Source organism: Dasypus novemcinctus, chromosome 5 (assembly GCF_030445035.2).
Source record: "Dasypus novemcinctus isolate mDasNov1 chromosome 5, mDasNov1.1.hap2, whole genome shotgun sequence".
Lineage (NCBI taxonomy): Eukaryota > Metazoa > Chordata > Mammalia > Cingulata > Dasypodidae > Dasypus > Dasypus novemcinctus.
The window spans coordinates 79,261,560-79,289,111 of NC_080677.1; the positions used below are offsets into that span (position 1 = coordinate 79,261,560).

The window sequence follows — 27,552 nt, forward strand, 5'->3', positions numbered from 1 at the left end:
CCAATCTCCCTAAGCCTTTGAATTCCCTTTTCTACTGTATACCAGGGCAAATCAGGCATCTCAACCTCAGACATGCTAGGGCATCTTTTGGTCCATGTTTCAGTCAGCCCCCAAAGAAACTGTTAGAGCCCTTTCTAACCCCTCAAGCTACAGCATTGAATCCAGAATTTCTGCTTAGTTGACCCATATCAATAATTTCAACCTGATCCAACTTTATATTCCTTCCACCATTATCCCATACCCTTAGTATCCATTCCCACACATATTCCCCTGATTTCTGTCTATATAAGTTGGAAAACTCATGCAGTTCTTTCTGAGATACCTTAATTCCTCCACACTTTATATTTCTCCTTTGGGGGCTTGTTGTGATTTTAGTCTAGTAATAGGTCTCTAAGACAAGAGAGGTGGTGGGGGTGAGTAAGGAGAAGTATTAGAAATTCCTTGCAAGCCATTGACCTCAGGGCATTCCCTTGCCTTTTCTTCAGGTAAGACAGGATAAATCTCTTCAGGCAGGGGTTAGAAGGCAATTTCCTCAGGGCAGGCTGGAGGCTCAGCAGTGTATAGTGGAGTTTGCTGGTATGTGCCTCAGGGCTGAGAGGAGGTCCAGACTCCCTGGGGCAGGCCAAAGGCTGGGCAGGGCAGGCTTCAGTTTGACTGGTACCCACCTCAGGGCTGGAAGTTGTTTCAGACTCCCTGGGGCAGACTGGAGGCTGAATGATACAAGGTTGACATGGTGTGGTCTCCACAGGCCATGGCAGGCCTATCTGGCAAAGTCTAAGCAGAATTCAGGGTTCCAATGTCTCCATCAATATTATCATCATCCCATATGTCTTCATCCCAATTCTCTGGATTCCACCTTTTCCAATCAATGCCTTCACTTTAGCTACAGAAACCCTGTGGGCTTGAGATTTTAGTTTCCTTTATAAGTCCGCTACTCATACAATAACAGTCTGAGTTTGGTTCTCAGATATTTCGAGCCTGTGGCTACAGGAGACAAGATTTTCTTTCAGAGCACACATAGAAATTTTCCCATCATTCATGTGCTGTTTAAGTTTCAAATTTGAAATCTTTGACTCATCTCTTTCGTCAGTGTCCAGAGTATCTAGGAGGAGCCAGCCAACATCATCATACCGTTTGACTCCACAAAACTCTGCTAAGGTGTTGAAAACACTCTCACCTGATCCTTGCTTCTTATAAGCATGGAAGTAGGGGAATCCAGTGATGCGATTTTGTGTATCTCGATTGCCAACTCGCACCATGTATTGTTAGCAGCCTCTTCATTATTGGAAAGATGGTCGTCAGTACCTTTGAGTCCAATAGAGTAGAGAGCTAATTGTAAAACTCCCAGAACTACCTCAGGCACCCCATGTTTAAGATTCTGTTCCTCAAGAACCACTCCTGGTACCAAGCTGTATTAGTCAGGGTTCTCTAGGGAAATAGAATCAGCAAGAGGTATCTGTCAATAGTATGCAATTTTATAGGAATCTCTCACACAGTCATGGGGATGCACAAGTCCAGTTCCTCAGGCAGGCTCCAACCAGGACTTCCAGTGAAAGTCCAGTGAAGGTTCTTGATGAGTTCTGGGAGACGTTTGCTCTCCAAAGACAAGCTGGGAAATTCTCTCTCAATTCTGGAATTACTTCCCCTTTTAAGGCATTCAACTGATTGGATAAAGCGTCACTCATTGCTGATGATCTCTCGGATTGATGTAATTGATGTAATACAATTACATCAATGGTGACTAAAGTCAATGGTGACTAAAGTTCATAAATGCCCTTGTATTACAGTTAGCCCAGTGCTTGTTTGACCAAACAACTGGGCACAATTACCTGGCTGAGTTGACACAATAGCCCAACCATCACAGTCATAATTTTATTCTGATTTATGCCTCTACATCTGACCCTTCCATCTCCCTTTCCAAAGCCAAACTCCCTCATTGTGCTTATTGTCCTTACGTGTGTCTGTTGAAGGGTGAGAAGATGCTGCAGGAATAGCAACAGTGACCCCTTCCGTTTTGACTACTACCAAGGGAGGACTGGGAGGGTTGAGCAATAGGACTATTAGAAGAGACTCATGGTCTCCTAGTGAGCCGGAGCCTCATGCACCAGTTTTAACATTTTAAAAGGGTGACTGCTTTTCTCAGATTTGCTCTATATGAATTTGCAAAAAAATCTGTCCACTACTCTGTCATTCTTAAGGAAGCATCAGTGCCAGTGATCAACTTTAGGTAACAGATTAATTATGGTTTTGACAGCTAGAAAATCACACCCCCCCCCCTTAAGCGCATCTCAGAGCACAGACTTAATTGCACAAGCCATTGTTCCACTTGGTATTGACGAATAATAAAACTCAAGATGTAGTGTGGGGAAGCAGACTTAGCCCAGTGGATAGGGCGTCCGTCTACCACATGAGAGATCCGTGCTACAAACCCTGGGCCTCCTTGACCTGTGTGGAGCTGGTCCACGTGCAGTGCTGATGCGCGCAAGGAGTGCCCTGCCACACAGAGGTGCCCAGCACGTAGGGGAGCCCCATGCGCCAGAAGTGCACTCCATAAGGAGAGCCACCCAGGGGGAAAGAAAGTGCAGCCTGCCCAAGAATGGCACCACACACACGGAGAGCTGACACACAAGATGACGCAACAAAAAGAAACACAGATTCCCATGCCACTGACAACAGTAGTGGACAAAGAACACGCAGCAAAATGGACACAGAGAGCAGACAATGGAGGAGTGGGGGAAGAGGAGAATGGGAGAGAAATTTTAAAAAAAGATGTAGTGTGAAGGTAAGGGAGCCATTTAACCTAAAGAACTGTTATTTTATGTTGTGTTCCTATTTTGAGCTTCATTAAATATAGTATAACAAGCTAGTTCAGAAAACCCATGTAAGAGTGTGCTTTTGCTTTCCTGACAAAGCTTTCATAATGAGTTTGTAAATTAAACCAGAAAGAAAGTTGTGGTACTTGTGGGGAGGGGTGGAAAAGGAGGTCTTATATTTTGGGTTGCATTGACTATGGATCCCGTCCGACTAAATCCCCTTCCAGTGTTGCAGCTTCTCGTTGTAAGTTCTCAGTTCCTGAAGAACACCTTCAGAAATCCCTTGCCAACTTCCTGTGGCAGAGTTATTCCAGTGGGATGAATTCCTTGGAAATTGATTCTTAGTGTGAAGAATCACAATTCCCAAAAGGCTTCTGTGCTGCCCTTGATGATAAATGGAAACTTCCAGAAAGGTCAACTTTGTAATCATAATCTTGAAGGCTGCATTTCAACCTTATCAAATTTGGCAAAGGGCCTTGGCACATGCAGTTCCATAGTTAATTAAACAAATGTTTATTGGGGACCTGCCGTGTGGCAGGGACTGTTCCATGTGCTGTTTTCTATGCCTGGCCATCTACCCACTCTCCCCTCACCTGGTCATTCTACAGGTCTCAGCCTAAGCCCCAAGGAAGATTCCTTCAATCCCATCAAATCAGGTCAGGATCCCCTGATAGGTACCCTCACACCCTCTGCATCTCTCCTTAAAATGTTTAGCATAATTAAAATCTTGTGATTACCACAAAGACCTTTCTTCTCCATCAACTTTGTGTTGACAGAAGTAATTTCTCTTTTTTTACTGCTTACTAACACAGGGACTGGTTAGGACAGGCATAGGAATAATGAAATGCAGAAATGCAGAGCGTGAAAACAGAAACTTTGTTTTGTAATAAACATATTGCATTATAATATTGTAATTACAACAATCCAACTAGAAATATTGTAATAAGTCCCAGAATGTCCCACAGCATTGCCTCTGTCACTCTATAAGTGCCGGGTGATGGGAACTGCTTTGACTGACCCTCATGTTTTCTAATAGCTTTTGAATGGAATACTCCTGTGCCCCTTCCTCTTGTAGAAACTGCTTCAAACATCCTTTGCAAGCACACATGGGGATCACTACACACCATGGGGAGGTGGCATCTCTGATGGCCTGTGCTCCCCTGCTGCTACAGGCAAGAGTTCCCCACCCAGTTGCCAGGGCAGTGCTCATACAGCAATTCACTCCTTAAGTTCTTACATATGGACCTTATCTCCCTGCCTAGAACCTTTTCATGGCACTCATTGGCATCAAGAGATGCCAATAAAGAGCTTCACTTTGAACTCTATTCCGAGGTGAGCCCGTGATGTTTCTAAATACTTAGAATTAATTTGTTGAGACAAAAAATTGTACAAGTCCTCAGAAATAGCAGCATCTTCATAAAGTCATTGCCTCCATTTGTGACCTAAATCTCTTAATATGATTTATGGATGGGTACAAGTCTAAAGAGCATTTTTTCCGCTCCCTTATTCCGACATGAAATCGAGAACAGTAGTATTACTGCATCAATTTTGGAGCTTAACCAATGGTTGGGAAATGAAAATCACTCTTTTCAGATGGGGAAAAAATGTAGCTAGAAGCAGACAGTCTTCAGGATACTTCATTGCCTGTCTTTGTATTCATGGACTCTACTGCTGTAGGTTGTGTTCACGTACCTAATAATACAACTTAAGATTTCTATTCCTCGGGGTGGCCAGCTTCACTCCTAGCAGCTTCTCACCTTCACAGCCAGGAGATGTGCAGCGAGGCCTTTGCACTCTTCATTGGAGTGACTAATGAGCTCCAAGTCATTATCTGTTTATGTGTCGTCTTTCCCAAGTGACCACGAGCTCACTGAGGGAATTAGTGACGCTGTCTTGTTCATCCATCTTATCCCCAGCAGCAGTCCCAATGCCTGACCCATACCTAGCACTGAATAAATGTTTGTTGACCTGTAAGAGCTCACAAATACTATCTATTCTGTTCTTTCCCACTAAAACAGCTGTAGTCATCTACCCTCCTAATAAATTTATGCTGTATCTGTTTCTAAGTCACATAGCTATGGTATGATAAATGAATGTATGTTAACAACAATAATACTTTCTCTAGCTGGAATGTTATTTTGTTAGTTTATGTAAATAGCGTGTTAAGGCATTTGTTTCCATTTTCAGTTCTTTGTGGAATAATTGTTATTTCTTTTTGTCTTCTGCACATTGCTTAACTCCTTTCATTCTTTTTGTGACTCTTCATTAGAGCTGCCTTTAGAGTTAATTACAAAAGTTTCCATTTTCACTCTTTATGTTTCAAGCTTCGATACAACTGAATCATTAAGTGCTTTAGTTAAGACTTGCAGATGCATCTTTAAATTGATCCCCCTTGATTAAAGCTAGTTTGCAGGCTGCTGATAATAGAGTCATACCAGAAGGAATTAAAAACTTATTTTTCTCATTAGATTATTCGACTCTTCTCTACTTCATGCCACTATATAAATAGACTAGTGGTGCCTGCCTATATTGAGATATTTGGTTACTTATTTGCATTAATTTGGAGAAAATATAATCTTAATTAATTGAAGTCTGAAGTAGACTGCATTTTTAAGGAATTAAAATTATCTTGCCAAATTTTTTACTAGAATGACCCATGTTTGAATCAATATGTAAAATTGCTTTGTATAGTGACAGTATTGGCTTCTGCCGGCATTGCAATTATCCTGTTTGTATGTAAATGGATGCTTCTAAAAGAATTGAAAGCTGTGGTTTCTGTAAAGAGGTAAATACAGCTTTGGGTAAATATTCTCCCAGTTGTGTCCACTTATTCATTTGCTAAAATATCACGTCTTTTTACAAAGAGAAAACTTGTCTCTGGCTCCTACACTAGAAGCCTCAGATGAAGAATTATGTGTCTCTGCCCTTGGTCTGATACCTGTATGTGGTTACTCACCCTCTTTTATTTTGTGTTTAAAACCTGGACCCATTACCCCTGTCCCACTCACTCGGGGTTGGGGTGGGGGCAGTGTTGGAGGCGAGGGCCAGGGAAGGCATCTGATCTCAAAGTAGGAGAATTGTTAAGTGGACTTCATCATCATCACATTATTTCACTATTGAACACTTTCTGAGCTGGCTCATTTTTTAGTTAATTCCTCATCCTTTCCTTTAAACAAATATTTATTAAGATACTGCATTCTAGGCTGTGGTGGACATAAGCCCTCAGGAGCTGAAGTAACTGGTATTAATTCTATGTACTTTCCACATCACGTCAATCTCTATGGCTGAAAGATTATTGTCATGTGGGTTCTAATAGGACCTTGACTATTAGATTGAACTGCCACTATAGTCATTGGGGCCATTGTTACAATATTGATGATGAGGATGATGAGAAAAACACTGTTTCATAATGCTTGTTATTTTTTTAAAAGTTTTCCCAAATGGTTATTTCATTTTCACAGTGAAGAAGGAGATGATGCAGATAACATCCTCTTTTCAATGCTGAAGAGACTGACTTAGTCACTTAGCTCATGGGGAAGCTGGCAATAGAAAACCTTATCCCTGAGTGGCACTCTATATAGCTCATGAGTGGGTGTCCTACGTTAGTTCATTCATTCTTCACGGCACCTCTGTGAGTTGCACTCCTCACTCTTTTACAGATAGGGAAACTAAGGTGCACAGAGGTGATGTAGCTATCCAAGGTCACACATGTTCACATCAAGCAAGAGGCGTTCAGTAGCTACTTTGGGCCAGCAACTCTACTGAGAATGTTTGCATGTGCTGTTGCATCTAATCTCATAACAGTCTATAAGGTAGTTACTATTATCCACATTTGACACAAGAGTAAGCCAGTAAATTTCCCAAAGTCTCCATTTAATGGCAGTGGAGCCAGTTTTTCAACTCCTTTCTAATATTCTTCCCATTAAGCCAGAGTTTCTCAGCCTTTTCCCATCTCCAGTCCATTCATAAGCACAGCACGTATTCATCAGTAATCTCTCTCCTTCCACCACAAAGATGTCTCAGAAAGGATTTGTTCCCCTAGGAGATGTATCAAATTTTGCTGGCAGTGGAAGGAGTGGGCAGAAAGGTGTTCAGGAGAGGAAGTTTCAATGAGCACTCTTCCCCTCCCTGATTAGAGACTAAACTATTTCTCTTAAATCTTTTTTATTTTATTTATTTTTCGCCCCCCCCCCCCCCCCCCATGGTTTGTTCTTGCTGTCTGCTCTCTGTGTCCATTCACTGTATATTTTTTTGTGTCTGCTTGTCTTCTCTTCTGGTCTTTCTCTTTAGAAGGCACTGGGAAACGCTCCTGGGACCTTCTAGAGTGGGAGAGAGGCATTCAATTGCTTGTGCCACCTCAGCTCCCTGGTCTGCTGTGTCTCTTATTGTCTCTCCTCTATGTCTGTTTTTGTTGCATCATCTTATTGCGCCAGCTCTCCAGATGGGGCAGCACTCCACACAGGCCAGCACTCCACGTGGGCCAGCTCTCTGCTGGGGCCAGCTCCCTAGGGGGGCCAGTTTGCTTCACCAGGAGGCCCCAGGAATCAAACCCTGGACCTCCCATATGGTAGATGGTAGCCCATAGCTTGAACCATACCCACTTCCCTCTCTTAACTCTTGTAAAGCCTTTTTAAAATCAGATCCAACTTTATATCTATTTTATCCTTTCAATAAAAATTTGTTGGAGCACATGCATGTACCATATATGTTCTAATTGCTAGAGATACAGCAGTGAATAAATTCTATGAGGCCCTGCCCTCATGGAGCATATATTCCAAATAGCCACATGTGCTCTGGATGAAATTGAACAGGATGGTGAGGTAGAGATCAGCAAGAATCCCTCTCTGAGGGACCCAAAAGGCAGGTCCAAGACCTGAATGGCAAGAAGAAGCTATTCCCCCAGCCTTGGACATTTTCTTGCCCACAGCTGACCCTTGTTCTGCTCTCTTTCTCATCCTAGAAAGTCCAAGAACACACCTAGGCTGCTCCCGAGCTGATCCTTACCCATATTTCTCTATGCAAAACCTGGAGCGGGCTGTGGTCCACATGAGCGGGCTGTGTTCTATGAGCACAGAATGGTCCTACATGTTGTTCTGTAGTCCCCCAAATCCACAGGAGCACTCACTCCATCTTTTTTTTTTTGGGGGGGGGGGAAGGGTGCCAGGGGCCAAGAATTGAACCAGGGCCGCATATGTGGGAAGCCAATGTGGCAGGGTGGTTGAGCATCGACTTCCCTGAGCTGTTTGTTTCATTTGTTTTGCTTGTTGTTTGTTTTGTTGTTGTTGTTTTTTCAGGAGACACTGGAAACCAAACCTGGGACCTCCCATGTGGGAGGTGGGCACTCAACCACTTGAGCCACATCCACTTCCAACACTCCATCTTTAGCAAAGATAACGTCCTGCCCAGAGAGAACCCCTGACACACAATGGTTGACTTTGTAAATGTTAGGTCTTTTTAACATTGACATCAGCCGTTTATTTTTCTACAAGCAGTTTATTTTTGTTAAGGAGTCAGGTTCTTTTCTGTTCCCACTCTTTGAACATGGAACTTTATGTACAATCAGGAGACAAGACAGCTAGAGGAGGATGGGACCTAGAAGACTTTGGAAAGTAGCTTGACTCAGGATTCCTTGCTTGGCTTGGCTATGCCCATGTCCTGTAGCTTTTACATCTAAAGTATCTGGCAAATAAGTTTCCATTCTGTATATATTGTAGAGAGAGACTGAGTGGTGAAGTTCCCCACAATTAAGTCTCCAAGACACAGAATCAATGGTGTCTTCAGTATTGTGTCAGTAGAAGTGTTTTGTAGGAACCAGTCACTGAAATAGGACAGTCTAGGACTTATGGTAAAGGGAAGCCAAGTTTATATTGGTATGAAAGTAAAAAAATAAACTTTGAAAGAACAGCGAACGGGGTAAAGAAGGCAAATGATCCCTGGAGAGATTTTTCAAATTAATATTATTTTCTCTACCTGTAAAAAACTATGATACATACCTTGGATTATGACTCCCTTTGGCAATGGCCAGTGTCTCTTCTGTGCTATATCATAGTCTGTGTTGGAGCGAAAAGTCTGGGACCCATTGGAAGACAGTTTCTGATTCTGTGGCTAATTTTTCACAAAGTCAGTCTTTAAATAGAAATGTCCTCTGTGGAAGTTATCTGGCCAGAGTCTGGATTTAGACACTGTTTGCTGATGATCCAAAGACTGAATTAACCCACTTCCACCCTTCTAAAATACTTGGATGTATCTGTACTAGCACCTCTCTATGCTAGTATGTGTTTGTCTCCCCCATCTCAGGGTGAAGGCAGACAGGCGTCTTTCACCTTCAAGGAGTTCACCTTGCCTTGTACACACATACTGAAGACTTACTAAATAAACTCTGTTGCATTCAGCACTCTAAGATATGTCCTAATTTTTTGCATTGATACATTTTGACAAATTCTGAATTTCTAAGATAAGCTTCCCAGGTAGGGCTTGGACTATAGGTCAGTTTACCCATAAGATAAGCTTCCCAGGTAGGGCTTGGACTATAGGTCAGTTTACCCATTCCTTCCATAAATATGCATTAGTATGTACTCTGTTGATCAGCTTACCTCATAGATTTTAAAACACATATCTTAAAATTACAATTACCACTTTTGAAATCTATATAAGCCCTGATCATTTAATCTTGAGATTTCTATGACTTAAAAGTGCTTAGATATCCAATTTGAGTCTACCCAATTTGGCAGAAACTCTGAAATAAGCTCCTCCAGAATAGAAGAATAAATGGTGTCTGTCACTAGAAATGATGTTTTTTTTAACTTTTGGGAAGAGCAAATAGCAAGATGATCAAATTCCTCCAATAATGGATTTTTCCACTCAATTATACAGCTGTGGAAGCTACTGGGCCATGCAGAACTGGTTTCAAGACTACTTCACTGCCAGATGAAACTATCAAGATTATCTATCTCCAGAGAAAACCTGGAAATTGTTTCAAAATGGTCACAAAGGACCTTGAGAATTAGATGTACTTTACTGGGACAAAATAGTCATTTTCCTATTGGAATTTACCAGCCATCTCTTTCATCTTTCAGGGTCCTGAAATGATTCTCAATGAACATAATTATGTTATTTTCAGCTGCCTACAAAGTATCCTAACTAACTAGTAGAATAACTTACGTTCTGTAAGTGTAAACACAGCCAATTATCATTTTTAAATCCATAGGAAAATTCTACACCATCAAATTAAGGTTCTTAAACCTGTGACTGACAGTTCTCCATCAAAAATAATGGCTTTCACTTTGTTACCCTCCTCTGCTTTCTAATAATCTGACTTTCCAAAGAATTTTCCTCTTCTTTACCAATGGAATAAAAAGGAAATGAAATATTTTCTCCCATTAAAGAGAGTAAAACAGTCACTCTCTCTGATTTCCTGTGACAGTGATAGACATGTATATCAATTTTCTTAATGGCTATCTTAGTTGCTTGGGACAAAGTCTTTCAAACCATACTTACTCATATTATAATTGCTGCAGTAGTACAAACTTATAACTTGAAAATACTGGTCACAGAGTAATGATTGAAAAATATTTATTAGTGTGTACCTAAAAATTACATACATTCACATACACACAAATTCCTAGATGTCTGATTTGATAAAGTCAACTGTGAAATTATAAATTCTCAAACAGTGAGTGACTATTCTTATAAGAGCATTCTTCATATTTTTTTTAAGATTTATTTATTTCTCTTCCCTTCCCCCCCACCCTGGTTGTCTGTTCTCTTTGTCTATTTGCTGCATCTTCTTTGTCTGCTTCTGTTGTTGTCAGCGGCAGGAGAATCTGTGTTTCTTTTCATTGCGTCATCTTGTTGTGTCAGCTCTCCATGGGGGCAGTGCCATTCCTGGGCAGGCTGAACCCTCTTTCGCGCTGGGCAGCTCTCCTTCCTGGGCGCACTCCTTGCACGTGGGGCTCCCCTACGCGGGGGACACCCCTGCGTGGCAGGGCACTCCTTGCGCACATCAGCACTGCGCATGGGCCAGCTCCACACGGGTCAAGGAGGCCTGGGGTTTTTGAATCGCGGACCTCCCATGTGGTAGACGGACACCCTAAACACTGGGCCAAGTCCGCCATCCATTCTTCATATTAAGAGCCTCAAATCATATTTTATTGATTTTATTTAAGATAACTTTTCAAGAATTTCACTGTTGCAATAAAGCAACTTTACCAGTGTTGATGCAAGTACAGAAAAACACCAAACTTAGAGTGCAGAAAATTCAAGTTAATTTTGAAATTGGCCAAAATCAAAATGACAATTTCTGGAAAAAAGTACTTTAAGAAATATTGAAAAGCTGTTGCATATTTTGAGAGACTCTTAATTTCGTTTAATGTAAAGGCATTGGGTAGAGCCAACTAAGAAGACACATTTAGATGGCAGAGCTTGGGACCAGATGGGGACTGGAAACTTGCAGTATCAGCCATACCCCTATCAGTGTTACACAACTTTATTGGTTGGGTCTCTTCAGAGCACTTGGCTCTTTGGCGGAAGTAGTGAGTGAGATTTAGAAGTAGAAAAACAGAGATAACATTATTGCTTTTGTCATTTTTTGCAAATTGTTCATTTGGCTGGAGCTACAGACAGAAACGAGCTTTGCTGTTTGCAACAGCCTGCCAGGTGTTTGGGGACTGACTTGATTTGACTCTGTATTTGAAATGCTCTGTCTTTTGTTAGCTTGGCAAATCACTTACCCTCTTTGAGCCTCAGGTTTCCATAAAAAGTGGAGCTAATGATAACTCAGCTCCTGCCTGCCTCACAGGGTTGTGAGGAAGGTCAAGTGAGATCCTATATGATAAGAGGCTTTGAAAACCACTGAGCACTGCATAAATGCAGTTTTCTTCTCCTGGTCTCAAAAGAGTTGTTTGCCTGAAAACCCAGCAAGCAGCCACGAAATCTTACCTGCATGCAGAACCATGTGTTCAGATCAGAGTTGCTTAAATGCCTGCCAAAAACTTTACAAAATTCCCTGTATGATGTTCCCTCTATACAATCACTGTGACTCAACTCAGAACAACTGAAGATTCAGAGCTCAGAGCAGAGAGTCAGCACCCAGGGGAAGCCAAGCCCCAGACAAAAGGCACCCCACCTGGCAGTTAGGAGCACACCCTCATTCCCTTGCAGTGAGAACACGGTACTGACTCTGTTTCTACGCATTATGTCAATCCCATAGGCAGAGTTACAGTGACTCTGGTAGAAATCTAACCTTTTAAGCCAGTGAATTCCAATCTAGGAAGAAGGATTGTTTCGGTGCCCTACGGAGTGGAAGACTGGACTTTGCTTTGGTTCACCTGTGTGGACAAGTTAGATAACCTCTCTGTTATCATCTTTAAAATGGGAAGAGTAATAATGCACATCTCATGGAGCTGTTAAGAGGATTAAATGAGGTAATAAAGCACTTAGAACAGTGCCTGAGATATAGTAAGCTCCCAGTAAATGTCAGCTACTAGTTTTATTCTTTATTATCATAATCGGAATTTAAACTCCTATACCACTATGTGTTCATCTATAATATATATGTAAGCAAGTTTTCTCTCCTGGAAGTAGGGAAACTTTTTTCTGTTACCTAAGATACATACATCCATATTTTTTATTTTGAAGTAAATAATGTTCAAAAGGAACATTCTCCATGTTTAAGCATTGGACACAATAAAGAGGCCTCAGCTTAAATGAGCATGAAGAGGCAAAGCATCGCCAGTAATGACAATGGCACAAAGAATATAAAAACCCAGGAGAACAGTAAAGTACATTTAAAATGACAATATTGGTGTTACACTGTGCTCATAAAACAGTTAAACATGCAGTTCCTGCCAAGCTTGTTTGCCATCACTTCCTAAATTTGGCCGGTAAGCAAGGAAAGACATCTGGAAAAATAGTTAAAACAGTATCTAATTAGTTTTAAAATATTTTGGTGAAAAAAGTAGAGTACTTAAATAATGCAATTTTGAGGGGATGAAAGGAAGTGTCTATTGTGGGAAGACACTATATTACATTCTCAGGCATTGCTAGTGGAGACATTAGGGGCTTGTGGGGGGAAACAGAATTATTTCTTCTTTAATATTTAATTATGCAACTATAAAAAGTTCAAAAAATAGCATGACACATTTCCCCACCACTAAGATTAAATAGACATCAACATTTTGTCTTAGTTCCTTCACAAACAATTGATGAAAATATATATATATTCATTTATTGGGTTCATTGGTCCCATTATGGAATTGATCTCAGTTGGCTATAACTACATTCTGTGATTAGAGATCCAATACAATAAATTAAAATTTGGGAGTACATGTGGGATTCTGAGTTGTAAATAGAAATTCCTCCCTGTATTCTGAATCTTCTAAGAGACTCACTAAATAGCTGGAAATTTCTGATTAAATTAATCAGTACTTAACTGATTAAAGCAGGACCAACCTTCTGAATTAGCTGGGGTGATTTAAAGCACCTTAGAGATCCTATCTACTCAATAATATCTTCCCCTTCAACTTGCCAATTGCCCTACTGGCCACCTGGAATTTTAATCACAACTCACTCCTAGAGCAGTTCTCTCAAACACATACCTGCAAATCCCTTGACACTCAATTTAACTAGTCAGCTTCTGGTTTTTCGGAACAAATTTCTAACCATTTTTCCATTGGCATGATAACATGAATCCATCGATCCCTATGAGATATGAGTTGCTGGGCTGGCAATTCTTAACTGCAGTGAGGCAGGAAGGGTGAGAGGAGAAAAAGGCAGCTCTGAGGTGTCTGGACCAGGAAAGGGAAACCTAGGCTGGTAAAGGACTTGGGATAAATTGATAAATTCCAAGGGTAGTGGTGGTGGTTGTTATTGGTGGTGGTGGTAATGATGAAGATAGATAAAATTTATTAAATGATAATGATGAGTCTGGAGCTATATGATAACATTAACCATATTTAATCATCAGAGCCACCATATGAGGCATACACTATGATTTTCTCCAGCTTACAAATGAAATAAAACTTCAGGAGTTAGAGCCAAAGTCACATAGTGGTGGGACAGAGTTGGAATTCCAACTCACTTTGTGATAATGCAGCTTGAAGGGGCTCTTACCCCAAACCACAGAGGCGGTGTGGGGAGGGACCTGGGCACGAAGGACACTTGGCTCGCACCATGTGCTGCAGTGTTGCCTTAGCCAATTAGAAGAAGGATATGTTTGTTAAAACACTTGAAAGTGTCAGAATCAAAGGGCAAACAAGGGAGACTCGTCCCGGACATTTAGCTTAACTCAAAGGAGTTGGCAGTAAAGATAGTTGATGAAGCAAATGACAAAAAAGGGGAAAGGACAAGGAGAAATAAATCATCTTTAATCCATCTTCTATTCCCAAGGTTGAAGTGAATTGTAGAGAAGGAGAAAGAAACATAGGGTCAAAAATAAGGTGATTAAAACACCAAAAAAAAAACTAACAGAAAGGAAATATAGATGGACTTAGATGTGGTAATGACAACAGGATGAGAGGTTACAAGCATATGAATTCAATCCAAATTTAGACCATCTGAAAGTAAGAAGACAACATAGAGGTGCTGTGCTTTGTATAACAAAAAATACAATCCTGAGCTATCTTGATACTTCAGGCTGGAGTGTAGGCTCTTGGGAGCACATCATCTGCTTTTGTGTAGCCCATATGGCTCCCAACACAGCAACTGCCTACAGTAAGTTTTCAATTGAATATTGTCATTCGCCCATATTGAAGTGGATGACTATCACAACTATTTTTCCATTATTAGATAAGAATCTGTTTGTTCTTCTTTTGGAGTTACATGGTATGGGAAATTATAGGGGCTTTAACTATTTAGGTATGTTTGGTAATTCAAGACCAGAGATCCCCACTGCTCTGCCTATCTGTGACTTTGAGCACATTATTTCATCCCTCTGAGCCTCAGTTTCCACATTTATAACCTGGCACTGATTGTAACCACCTACCGGGTTGCTGTGAGGAACAAATGAAATAAAGTAAATCAAGCATTTATCCTGATGCCTCACTAACTGGTGATGATGATGATGGATAGATAGATGAGTGGGGGGGTAGGTGAGTGGTCAGCCAAGAAACAAAACAAAACAGAGAGCACTAAAAAAAAGAATCAACTTAGGAACACCCAAGGTTTGGAGTGAAGAGAAGTCCCATGAATTTCTAGAGGTTACTACCACCTCTCTAATACTTACTAGTAGTTTCAGAAGTACTTGAATTAACAATTGATTTGTTTGGACTCCTAAAATTCGACTTTGAATTAAAATGCTTAAAAAGAGCTCTTGAGGAAAGCTGCCGGCACCTATGCTTTGCACCTCTCCACTGATTAATTGTGCCTTTGTGGGCCAATACAGGGAGGTGGAGTGCTGGGAAGGACGATGGCACTGCTTTCTTTAGAGGGATTGACGTTTCATTTTCCTAACAGGATTGCCAAATGATTCTCTTCCTCCTCCTCCGTGGCCTATCTTTGACAATCCAAATGTTGTGAATTAACCTATGGCATTTATCATAGCTTCCTTTTCTAACATTTTTCATATCAGTGTTTTCTCATGCTATGCCAGCTCTCATGTTTATGATTGAGAGGTGGAATTGGAGTAATTCATTCAGAAACAAATATGCAAAGAATTGAATTTAACTATCACAGCACTTGTAATGAAAATCCCTTCTGAATGCAATTAGGGGCAGGCTAAATTATCAGCTAACTTTTGTTTGTGTATTGGATATTGTTGGGAATTGAACCTGGCACCTCACAAAAGACATGTTCAAGTCTTAATCCAGGAAGCAGACTTGGCCCAGTGGTTAGGGCATCCGTCTACCACATGGGAGGTCCACGATTCAAATCCCGGGCCTCCTTGACCCATGTGGAGCTGGCTCATGCACAGTGCTGATGCGCGCAGGGGTGTCCCTGCGAAGGGGAGCCCCATGCGCAAGGAGTGCGCCCTGTAAGGAGACCTGCCCAGCGTGAAAGAAAGTGCAGCCTGCCCAGGAATGGTGCTGCACATGGAGAGCTGACACAGCAAGATGACGTAACAAAAAGAAACACAGATTCCCATGCTGCTGACAACAACAGAAGTGGACAAAGAACACGCAGCAAATAGACACAGAGAACAGACAACTGGGGTAGGGGAGAAAAATAAATAAATAAATAAAGTCTTAATCCATGTTCCTGTGGGTGTGAACCTATGATTTTTGAAGCTGAGATCATTAGTTAAGGTGTGGACTCATTTGTGAATAGAATCTTTGAAGATCCTTTTGGATGAAACCAAATTAAATCAGGGTCAGCCTCTATCTCTATGACTTTAGGCCTTATACAAAGAGGAAATTCAGATGCAGTCAGGCAAAAGAAGCCAGAAGTCAGCAGAATCAAAAGTAGGAGAAGCCAGAGAGAGACCACCATGTGATGGAGGATTGCCAGAAAGCTATGGTCAGAATGTAAAAGACTTTGGAAAGAAGACCTTGTAAGTGCCTTGATTTTGGACTTCTAGCCTCCAAAATTGTGAGCCAATATTCCTGTTGCTTAAACCAAACAGCATGTGGGATTGTGCTAGCAGCCCTAGCAAACTAAGACAGGTACGTTTTGAGTATCTTCAAGAGGATACTGTTCTTATTCTTAGCAAGTGAAAATTTATCTCAAGCCCTGATGATCAGCAATGATATCCACTGCCAAAGCCCTGCCTGGCCCTTTTGTGGTACTTTCAAAGACAGCATCCTGGCCATTTAAAAAGAGTCAATACTAAATGGTGCCAGAGCTCCAGAACTTTTTTAAAGCTCAATGCCAGGATGGAAACTCCAGAGATCAACTTAGGGCAGATCTGGTTTAAAATCAACTCAGTTATTTGAGAATAATTTTAAGAAGAATGTTATTGACTTGGATCCTAGGATTCCTTTCCTGTGTAATTTCAAATGGCCCTCAATGTCTTTAATTTTTTTTAACTTTTTTAAACTTTATTTTTAAAGAAATTTCAGACTAACAGAAAAGACTCCTAAAAAACGATCTTCAATATGCTCAAGGAAACTACAGAAAAAGAACTAAAGATTATCAGGAAACTAATGAATGAAAATATGAAAATCACAAAAAGAGACAGAAAGTTTTAAAAAGTACCAAACAGGGAAGTGAATGTGGCTCAAGCAATTGGGATGCTGTCTACCATATGGGAGGTCCTGAGTTTGATTCCTGGGGCCTCCTCATGAAGGCGAGCTGGCCCATGTGGAGAGCTGACCTGTAAGGAGAGCTGGTCCACGCAGCAAGCTGATGCAACAAGATGACACAACAACAATAACAAAAAGAGACACAAAGGAAAAGACAATGAGAGACACAACAAACAAGGGAGCCGAGGTGGCTAAAGTGATTGTGTGCCTCTCTCCCACATAGGAAAGTCCTGGGATTGGTTCCCAGTGCCTCATAGAGAGAAGACAAGCAGAGTCAGAAGAACACACAGCTAATGAACACAGAGAGCAGACAGCGAACAGAAGTGGCAGGGGTGGGGTGGGTGAATAAATAAATAAAATAAATCTTTTTTAAAAATAAATAAAATAAAAAGGTACCAAACAGAACAACAAAAGTTGAAGGCTACAGTAACTGAAATAAAAAATTCCCAGGAAGATTTCAACAGCAGACTAGAGTTGGTAAAAGAAAGATCAGTGAACTTGAAGACAAGACAATTAAATGAGACAGGCTGAGAATCAGAAAGAAAAAAGGAATTAGAAAAAGCAAAAATAACCTAAGAGACCTGTGAGAAACCTTCAAGCATGCCAATATATGCATTATGGGAGTCCCAGAAGGAGAAAAAGGAGAAAAGTAGAGGGAATATTCAAAAAATAATGTAAACTTCCAAAACTTGGCAAAACATGTACATCCAAGAAGCCCATCACACAAAATAGGATTAACCTGAAGAGAAATATGCTCAGACATATGATGGTCAAACTGTTGAATGCAAAGGACAAGGAGTGGGTTCTGAAAAGTGCAAAAGAAAAGCAAGGTGTTATGTGTACGGAGTCCCTATTAGATTAAGTGCGTATTTCCTATCAGAAACTAACAGAGGCAAGGAGGCAGTGGATCAAAATATTTAAAGTGATGAGAAAAAACAATTGCAAATCAAGAATTTTATATGCATTGAGACTTTCTTTCAAAAATGAGGGAGGAATTAAAACATTCTCAGAAAAACAAAAGCTGAGGGCATTCATTACCACTAGACATGCCCCATAAGCATGCAAAAGGGAGTTCTTCACAATGAATGGAAAGGACATTAAACAGTGGAGCAAAGTGTCTAAAGAAATAAAGACCACCAGTAAAGGTAACCATTTAGGTAATTACAAATGCCAGTACTATTGTATTGTGGTTTTTTTGGGTTTTATTTGGTTTGGTTTGGTTTGGGTTTTTTGTTGTTGTTGTTGTTGTTTTTTTTGGTATGTAACACTACTTCTTCAAGCAGTGTTAAAATGGCAAATAAATAAGAATTCATGATAAATCTATGGTTTTGGACATACAAATTACAAAGATGTAATTTGTAACAAGTACAAAAAAAGTTTATCTGTATGTTATAGAAGCTAACTTAGTATCATGTAAAAATTATTATATATTCAGGATATTACATTTTAATTGGGGCTTGATATGGTATGATATAAAAAGTCAAATAAATATGAAAGTAGACATTGATGGAAGAATTAAGGGTCAAAAAAAAAGGTATAATATTTGCAAATAACAAAATGGCAAAAGAAAGTCCTGCATTATCTGTAGTTACTTTAAATGTAAATGAACTGAACTCTGCAGTAAAAAGGAAGGGATTGGAAGAATGGATAAAAAAAGCATGACCCAACTATAAGCTGTTTACAAGAGACTTACCTTAAAATCAAGAACATAAATGGGGTGAAAGTGAAGGGATGGAAAATATATATACACCATGCAAGTAGTAATAAAAAGAAAACTAGGTAGAAAACCAGTATCAGTTCAAACAGACTAAGTGAAAAACTACTACACGGGACTAAGTTGGATTTTATACTGATAAAAAAGTAATTCAACAAGAAAACATTGCCATTATAAATACATATGCACCTAACAGCAAAGCACCAAAATATATGAAGTAAATATCAACAGATTTGAAGGGAGAAATTCTATGTTAACAGCAGGAGACTTTAATACACAACTTTCAACATTGGATAGAACATTTAGACAGAAGATCAATAAAGAGATTAAATCAATCATCAAAAACCTCCCCAAAAGAAAAACCCAGACCAGATGGCTTCACAGCAGAATTTTACCATGCATTCCAAAAAGAATTAACCCCAATCCTGCTCATTTTCTTCCAAAAAATTGAAGACATGGGAACACTCCCTAATTCATTCTTGGAAGCCAAAATAACCCTCATATCAAAGCCAGATAAAAATACCACAAGAAAAGAAAATTGTAGACCAATATTTCTTATGATCGTAGAGGTGAAAATCCTCAATAATATACTAGCAAACAGAATCCAACAGCACATGAAAAGAATTACACACCATGATCAAGTGGGATTTATCCCAGGAATGCAAGGATGATTCAACATAAGAAAATCAATTAATGCAATACACTACATTAGCAGAACAAAGGGGGAAAATTACATGATCATCTCAGTAGATGCAGAAAAGGCTTTTGACAAATCAAGCACCCTTCCATGTAAAATCACTTAGGAAACTAGGAATAGAAGAAAACTTCCTCAATATGATAAAGGGTATCTATGAAAAACCCACAACTAATATAATTAATGGTGAATTGAAAGCTTTTCTGCTATGATCAGGAACAAGATGAGAATGCCCACTGTCCTCCACCATTATTCAACATTGCACTGGAAGTTCTAGCCAAAACAATTAGGTAAGAGAATAAAAGACATCCAAAATGGAAAGGAAGAAGTAAAACTTTCCCTATATACAGTTAACATGATCCTACATATAGAAAATCCTGATAAATCCACAACAAAGCTAACAGAATTAATAAATGAATTCAGCAAAGTGGCAGGGTACAAGATCAATACCCCAAAATTATTAGTGTTTCCATACACTAGTAATGAATAATCTGAAGAAAAAAAAAATTTTTAACCTTCCATTTAAAATAGTAACTAAAAGAATCAAATATCTAGGAATAAATCTAACCAAGAATGTAAAGTACTTGTACCAGAAAATTTCAAAACATTGCTAACGGAAACCAATGGAGACTTAATTACATAGAAGAACATTCTATATTCATGGACTGCAGTAATACTTGCAGAGATAGGTCAGCTCGAACAGTTCAGGGATTTAGATGTCACCTGTTACAAGATAACAGTTTTGCCCCTTCAGATAGACCAAATGAAATAACTATGGGAACGCAACATCAAAAGAAACTATCAGAAAGTTTTATCACTAAAACTAGTAGATCTTCCCTTGATAAAATTTAACTTTTCCTGCAATAAAGGGCTGGTGATTCTGATTTTGTTTTAGAAAGATGAAGCATCTGCAAGTATTACTGCTTGAGAATAAACCTTTGTAGTTTCCTCCAGCACAGATTTGTATAAAGGGCAAAGTGCACATATTCACGTACCTGAGCATACAAACATGCCAGATTAAGAAAACCAATTCTTTTTACCTGCACCAATGGAGCAGCCCCATCTATACCAGCAGGAAGAAAGCAAGAAGGATTCTGATTCTGGCATTGGAAGTGATAATAGAGCTGAGCATTATCTGCCACAGGGCCTTCTGATGAGGATATCATTAACCTAATGTGCCAGTGCTAAATATCATGGAAGAAGAGCAGATCATCAAGGAGGAATCCTGCCATCACCTTAGCCTCCTTAAAGGGAAATTTCATCTGAAGCCTTCCCTTTTGGGTGACAGTGACAACTCTGGAGAAGAAAAATAAATTTACTGATGGAGCAGATGTTCTCCATTCAAAATTTATGAGCTTTGTTATGAGTAGGACAGAAGACTATGTAGATCTATTACAGGTAGAAGAGGATGCTCACAGAGGGGATTGTAAGGTCACCCAAAAACCAGGACATGGATATAGAGGTGACTGAACAGCTGAGGAAAGTAGTAGATTTGCAAGATCCCAACAGATTAAGCACAGATATCACCAAGAGAAGTGTTGTGAACTTATCCTGTGAAATCAGCAGAATTACAAGGTTCTGTATGACATAGTCAAATACAGCTGGAGACATCTCCAGGTGCAAAATGATCTGACATTGCAGAGTAATGGGAGTATTTTCCAAATGAGATTAGAGAGGACTCCTCTGCAATAACTCCTACCACAAACATCACAGCTCCCTTTGGCCTGAATTCTCCATCAGTATTTCTAAGACCTCAGGGAAATTTGAAACCTATAGACCCACAGTTTACAATACAGAGGAAAATGGAACAGATGAGAGGAGGAAAATAACTGGTGGAACAATTCCAAGAGCACATCAGGATGAGACTCAGGGTCAACCTGCATGAATACCTGGGGGCAATGTACATGGGTGGGGTTGTCCTCTGCCATCTGGTCACCCTTAACCATAGCAAGTATCCATGTCCCCTCACCAGCAGTTCCCAAACTTTGCATGGCCAAATACAGAAGAAATGTGGAAAACTTTTTGGAAGCCTGCCTAAAATTAGGAGTCCCTGAGGAAAAACTATGTCTATCCCCTCATATCCTTGAAGAAAAAGGCGTGATCAAAGTGGGCATCACCATTCAAGCATTACAAGACGTCACCTCTGTTCACATGAAACCACACACCTCCTCCAGGGCCTCTCAGACTCTTCTTCCCTTGGAGAGGATGAACTCTGCTCTCAGAACCCATTCCACTCACTCTGAAAAAGCTTTCAGTCTTAAGGGAAGAGTTTGTTCCTTTGAGAAATGATCTTTGATGCTAGGACTTCAATGCTAAGTGTGGTGGCTAGTTAAAAACAAGAGACATCAGTGCCTTTTCAACTTCCCATACTCACCAACTGCCATTACCAAAGCACCAAGCACAACTGTCTTGCTGCAAGATGGCTTGTTTTATTAAACAAATTTCATGCTGTATTATAAAATATTATAAGTATTATTTATTAGTGAGTTGTTATTCATCCTTTGACTAAGTATAAATTAGGAAACTTTTATTACTGCTTTTTTGTAGTTAAATACTTTAGTTTATAAATATTGAGTTATTTTTATATTCAGTAGTCCTAGGTCTCAGTAATCATGTTTTCATATATATATAACTGAAAAAAAGTAAGCAAAAGCAGGTGCATCTGTGACAAGAACTGTTTTCTGGGAAGCAATTATTACACTATTTTTCACATATATGAACTGGATCATCTGATATATTAACTCTAATAGACATAAAAAATGTTTGCATGCCCTCTTCACATTTATAAAGACACTTTGGGGAAGATGGATGGCATGTGTTTTTAAAAAGCTATTTTGAAAAATTTGTACTAATGTCATTTTTCTCTCAAAAATATTTCCCCATAGCAAGCCAAAGTATTTAAGATTGTTCTGCTGGTCATTCTTCTTCAGAAGTCCACAGGATGGAGGAATAGAGCACGGATTAGAGTGGACTTACTGGTGTTCTGCTGGGGAACTATTGTGATTAGTAAGGGAAGAAATTGTAATATCAATGTGGAGGAAGTGGCCACAGTAGCTGCTGATGGTAGGGAGAGGGAAGAAGAGATAAGGTGTGGGGGCACTTTCAGGATTTGGAGTTGTCCTGAGTGGTGCTGCAGGGACTATGCTGGACATTGTGTGTCCTGCCATGGCCCACTGGGTGGACTGGGGGAGAGTATAGACTACAATGTAGACCACTGTCCATGTGGTGCAGCAGTGCTCCAAAATGTATTCACCAGGTGCAGTGAATGTGCCACAATGATGGAAGAGGTTGTTGATGTAGAAGGAATGGGGTGGGGGGGTGGGGGATATATGGGGACCTCATATTTTTTTAATGTAACATTTAAAAGAAAATAAAGAGAGAAAAAAGAAATAGTCATTGTAGTTTATAAACATTTTAAATCATCACTCAAGTCTAGCCTTGGACGGGAAGAATAAGTTATAATAGTAGAATTTAGGGAAGTAGATGTGGCTCACGCAAATGGGCTCCCATCTACCATCTGGAAGGTCCAGGGTTCAATTCCCCGGGGCCTCCTGGTAAAGGCAAGCTGGCCCAAACAGAGAGCTGGTCCATGTGGAGTGCTGGCCTGCACAGGAGTGCTGACCTGTGCAACAAGTTGGCCCAAGCAGAGAGCTGGTGCAGCAAGATGACAAAACACAGAGAAGAGACAGTAAGAGACGCAGCAGACCAGGGAGCTTATTTGCCACAAGAGATTAAGCACCTCTCTACCACTTCAGAGGGCCCCAGGATCAGTTCCCAGTGCTGCCTAAAGAGAAGACAAGCAGATACAGAAGAATGTACAGCAAATGGACACAGAGCAGACATATGGTGGAGGGGGGCGGGGGGAGAGGAGGGAGTTAGATAAATTAATCTTAAAAAAAATAGTAGAGTTTAAATATTTATAGAACCTGAAATACAAGCTCCTTGATAAGGCTGGTTCCCCTAATTCGGTGATTTAGCTGTCTTTTAAATAAAATTTTAAAATAATTGTTAACTGACAGTTACACTTAGTGAAGTGGACTTTAGTGACAATGAATGCAGAAATTTAAAATCTTTTTCTAGCCACCAAGAATCACTCAGTGTTTTTCCTAATGTGGAACAATATTCCTAAATCATAATACAAGTTAAAGGCTTTTCGCCCCTGCTGGGACTCCAATGTAAAGCCAACAAAAGCTCATTTACTCCTTTGTATAATTAACCGTTACCTTCAAGTTTTCAGAGTTGGAAGAGTTTTATTAATGATGTCTTGCATTTCTTTTGTTTCTCCCTACACACATATATAAAGCTGAAACATCTAGATAAAAAGCAAAAAATCTAATCAATAACCTGTTAGATCCTCGTTCAGTGAGGCTTGGAAAGAGGTCAAAGTTCAGATGGAGAAAGTTTATTAGATCACCAGTACAGAGGGTTCTGAAGTGAGACTTCAGCCTGCTGGACTGACTTGGGTTTTTTTCTTAAATACTCTAGGGATGGGGTATTAGCGAGGACAGTGAAATAGTACTGACTTTTACTCTGTTGGGAGGGGGTCTTGGGGAGGATAGGTGTATGTATTGGGATGCAGCTTCTGTCTTTCTAGGACCAGTGTAGGGATTTTGGCCATCTGTTATTATAGCAGAGCCAGCTCATCTTGCCAAATGGGGCTAACATAACCCTTGTAGGTTTTTTCCCTAAATTATGTCTATTATTCAGATATTTCCTGATACTGATCACTGAGACATCTAGTTGTCCACAATTTATTAGAAGAATGGTTTACCTTTCCTCCAAATGTTCTAACTTCACATAGTCCCAAAGCTCATTACTCTGTGGCTTTGGTATTGCCTTCAATTTGAGACTTTAGATTTTTAGAGTTTTCATTAGCATCTTCATGCCAATAATAATTCTCATAGTTTGTTGTAAACAAAATCTGAACCCATGTCTGTTTGTCTAGAGGAAATTTGCAGTCTATGTAGGCCATAATAATTACAATGCTTGTGACTGCAAGGTAACAGAAAAACTCAAAATACCTTGGCTTAACCAATAAAGAGCCAGATTTTCTCACTTAACAAGACTTTGGTGAGGCAGCTCCAGACAGGTTGAGTCTGAAGCATAACAACATCGTCACTGTCCACTGTTTCTGTTCTGCAGTCCTCAGGCTTTCTGCTTTGTCCTCATGGCCAAGAGATAACTGTCTCAACTTCAGCTATTGTGTGGATACACCATAAGCAAAAGAACAGAAGGGAAACCTTTTCCCACCCGTGTCTTTTTATCAACCAAGGAAACTTTCCCAGCAAGCTTTCACATTGCATCTCATTATCCAATCATACCCCAGTAATTTGCAAAGGGAATAGAACAATCATGAAAGATAAACTAATCAGGATTTCCCATTATTGGATGACCAACAAAACCAGTAAGGAAGGATGGAATGGCTTCAGGGTAGATAACCACCAGGTATTCTGAAATCCCTAGAGCTCATTCATTTATTCATTTGCAACTATTTTGTGAATGCCTACTTTAGACCGCAGGGACAGAGCAGTAAGCAAAACAGATCAAGCCCGGTCTATATTAAGCTTATGGTCTAAAAGAAAAAAAAAAAATATTTGAAAACAAAACAAATAGACAAAATATGTGTTATGGAGGGAAAAAATAGACAAAGGAGCAGGGATTGTTTTAGTTTGCTGAAGACTACCAAGGCAATATATCAGAAATGGGTTGACTTTTACAATGGGGATTTAGTAATTTATAAGCTTACAATTCTGAGGCCATTAAAGTGCCCAAATCAAGGCATCATCAGGAGATGCTGTCCCCCCTGGTTGCAGCTGTGGATGATTAGGCAAATGGCAGTGTCCATTCATCTCTCCCCCTCTCCACCGGGCCTCGTTGCTTTCAGTTTTTGGCTTCAATGGCTTCCTCCCAAGCTTCTGTGTTTCATTGACTTCAGCTTCGGGCTCCTGGCTTCTCTGTCAGCTTCTGGAGGTTTCTCTGTCTCTGTGGCTCTGCTGATGCCAGTTTATAAAAGACTCCAGTAAGAGGATTAAAACCTACCCTGAGCTATGCCTTACTGGAGTAACCTAATCAAATGGCTCTTAGCTGCATCTAATCCAAGGTTCACACTCACCGAAATGGACCAATTTAAGAACATAATTTTCTGCGGTTCAGAAAATACTCAAACTACCACAGGAAATTTCTGATTGGTAGGGCGGAATGTATATATATATATATGTTGGATAGAGGATATTTCTAAGATTTGTAGAGAGAGCATTTAGGAAAGACCTCACTGATAAAATGTCATTTAAGCAGAGACTTTGGATGTCATTTTGAGTAAAATGGGAAGACACTGGAGGATTTAAATAGTGTGATGTGACCTGATTTAAATTTTTAGAAAATAGACTCCAAGTGAGTAAGGACTAACTCAGGAACAACATCCAGGTGAGAGATGGTGGAAACCTAGACCATCTCAAATGTTAGTGGAGGATTTGAGGAGGATACATTTTGGATACATTTTGAAGAATAAGTAAACAGGATGTGCTGATGGAAGATCCAATGAGGTATGTGAGAGATAAAGCCAAATCAAGACTGACTCCAGAGTCTTTGGACTGAGCAATTGGAAGGACAGAATCACCATTAATTGAGATGAGGAAGAAGCCAGGGGCCAGTCTCAGGTGGCTGGGAGCAGGTTTGGATGCTGACCATTGGGTTTAGCAACATGGAGCTCATTAGTGACCCTGACACGGACAGGAGTCTTTTTTGATAGAGTTCTGGGGATGCCTCTAAGTGGAGCACCAGCTTACTCTTAGAAATGGCAATTTGTATGTCATGAAAAACTAGGTAATTAAAAGATAAGCTCTTCAGTGATGACCATGCCCAGAAATGTGTGTGGTTAAAAATTTTATCTGTCCTGTCAAAATGCCTGATGTTTGTAGAAATGAACAGCATATCCTAAGACTGGCATAAGCAAATTTGGACCATTACTCAGTGGTCTGGTAGTGATGATGGTAGTTGTTTGGAGAACGGTTCCTTTTCCCAACACCTTCTCCCCACCCACACTCCCTATATTGTGGTCATTTCCAAAAATTCTTCATATGTGTTACCCCTTTTATTCACCATTGTATCCCTATCCTCTAGAATAGTATCTGGCACAAAGTAGGATTTTAATACTTTTTTGTTGATTGAATGAATGATTGTTATGCAATGGAACTCCCAGTATAACTGCAGAAAGGGATTATGTTTATCCTTGGTAATTTTTGTTGTTGTTGTTGTTGCTAATAATCTTTTTGCACACTAAATCCATTAAAAAGCTGGTAGTAAGTTTCTTTAAAAAAAAAAAATAGCCGAAGATTTTTTCTGCTTCTGCCACTTACTGCAATATACAATGCCCATCACTATACTTCAGTAAAGAGTATGTTTTGTAATGACAAAAATGAATAATGAAGAAAATAATTTCATCAGTACTTCAATGATTGATAACCCCCTTATACAGTGCTTACTGTGTACTTTACAACATCTACTCATATAAACCTCATAACAAGCCTATGGGGAAAGTACTGTTATCACCCCCATTTTACAGAAGAGGAGACTGGGGCATAAAGAGTCTAAGTGTGTTGCCCCAAGTTCCACAGCCACTAAGTGCCAGAACTGGGATTCAAACCCATACAGTATGGCACTCAAATCCATTCCATGTCCTTAAACACCATGCTGGTACTTCTAATTACCTAATTTTTTAGAGCCTACCTCTTCCAATTCATTGTACACTGACCATATTAGCTGCACATTTCCTCCTATATCTTAATAAGTAACTTACTTGGGCTATGTCATAGACCTAAATAATGTAAAGAAATATATTGGTTCTTCAAGAAATGATTCTTGCTTTCAGGGAGAGAAATATTATACAGAATTATGAAAGGTAATATAAAAATCACTAGACTCAGAATATTTGTCCAAATGAGGAAACTAAGATCCAGAAAGTTCACATGACTTAGCCAAGGTTCCCATAGTCAGTTAATGATAGAGCTGGGACTAAGATCTACATTTCTTGCAGCTACTTAATCAAGTTCAAAATGATGTGTAATGCTCACGCTCTATACTAACAGAGTTCATCACTAGGATAAAGTCCAGCTGAAAGAACAAGTCTTTGGTAGCTTCTTAATTTATTCCCCACTTAGT

General features: G+C 39.9%; 1 protein-coding gene and 1 pseudogene across 2 annotated transcripts in view; both read left to right on the top strand.

Moving 5' to 3' along the window:
- The window catches only part of LHFPL3 (LHFPL tetraspan subfamily member 3), a 607,219-nt gene that overhangs the window by 277,247 nt on the left and 302,420 nt on the right, over positions 1-27,552 (top strand). The gene's annotated exons all lie outside the window — the stretch shown is intronic.
- Positions 18,069-21,684, top strand: LOC139438971 (leucine-rich repeat and calponin homology domain-containing protein 1 pseudogene; annotated as a pseudogene).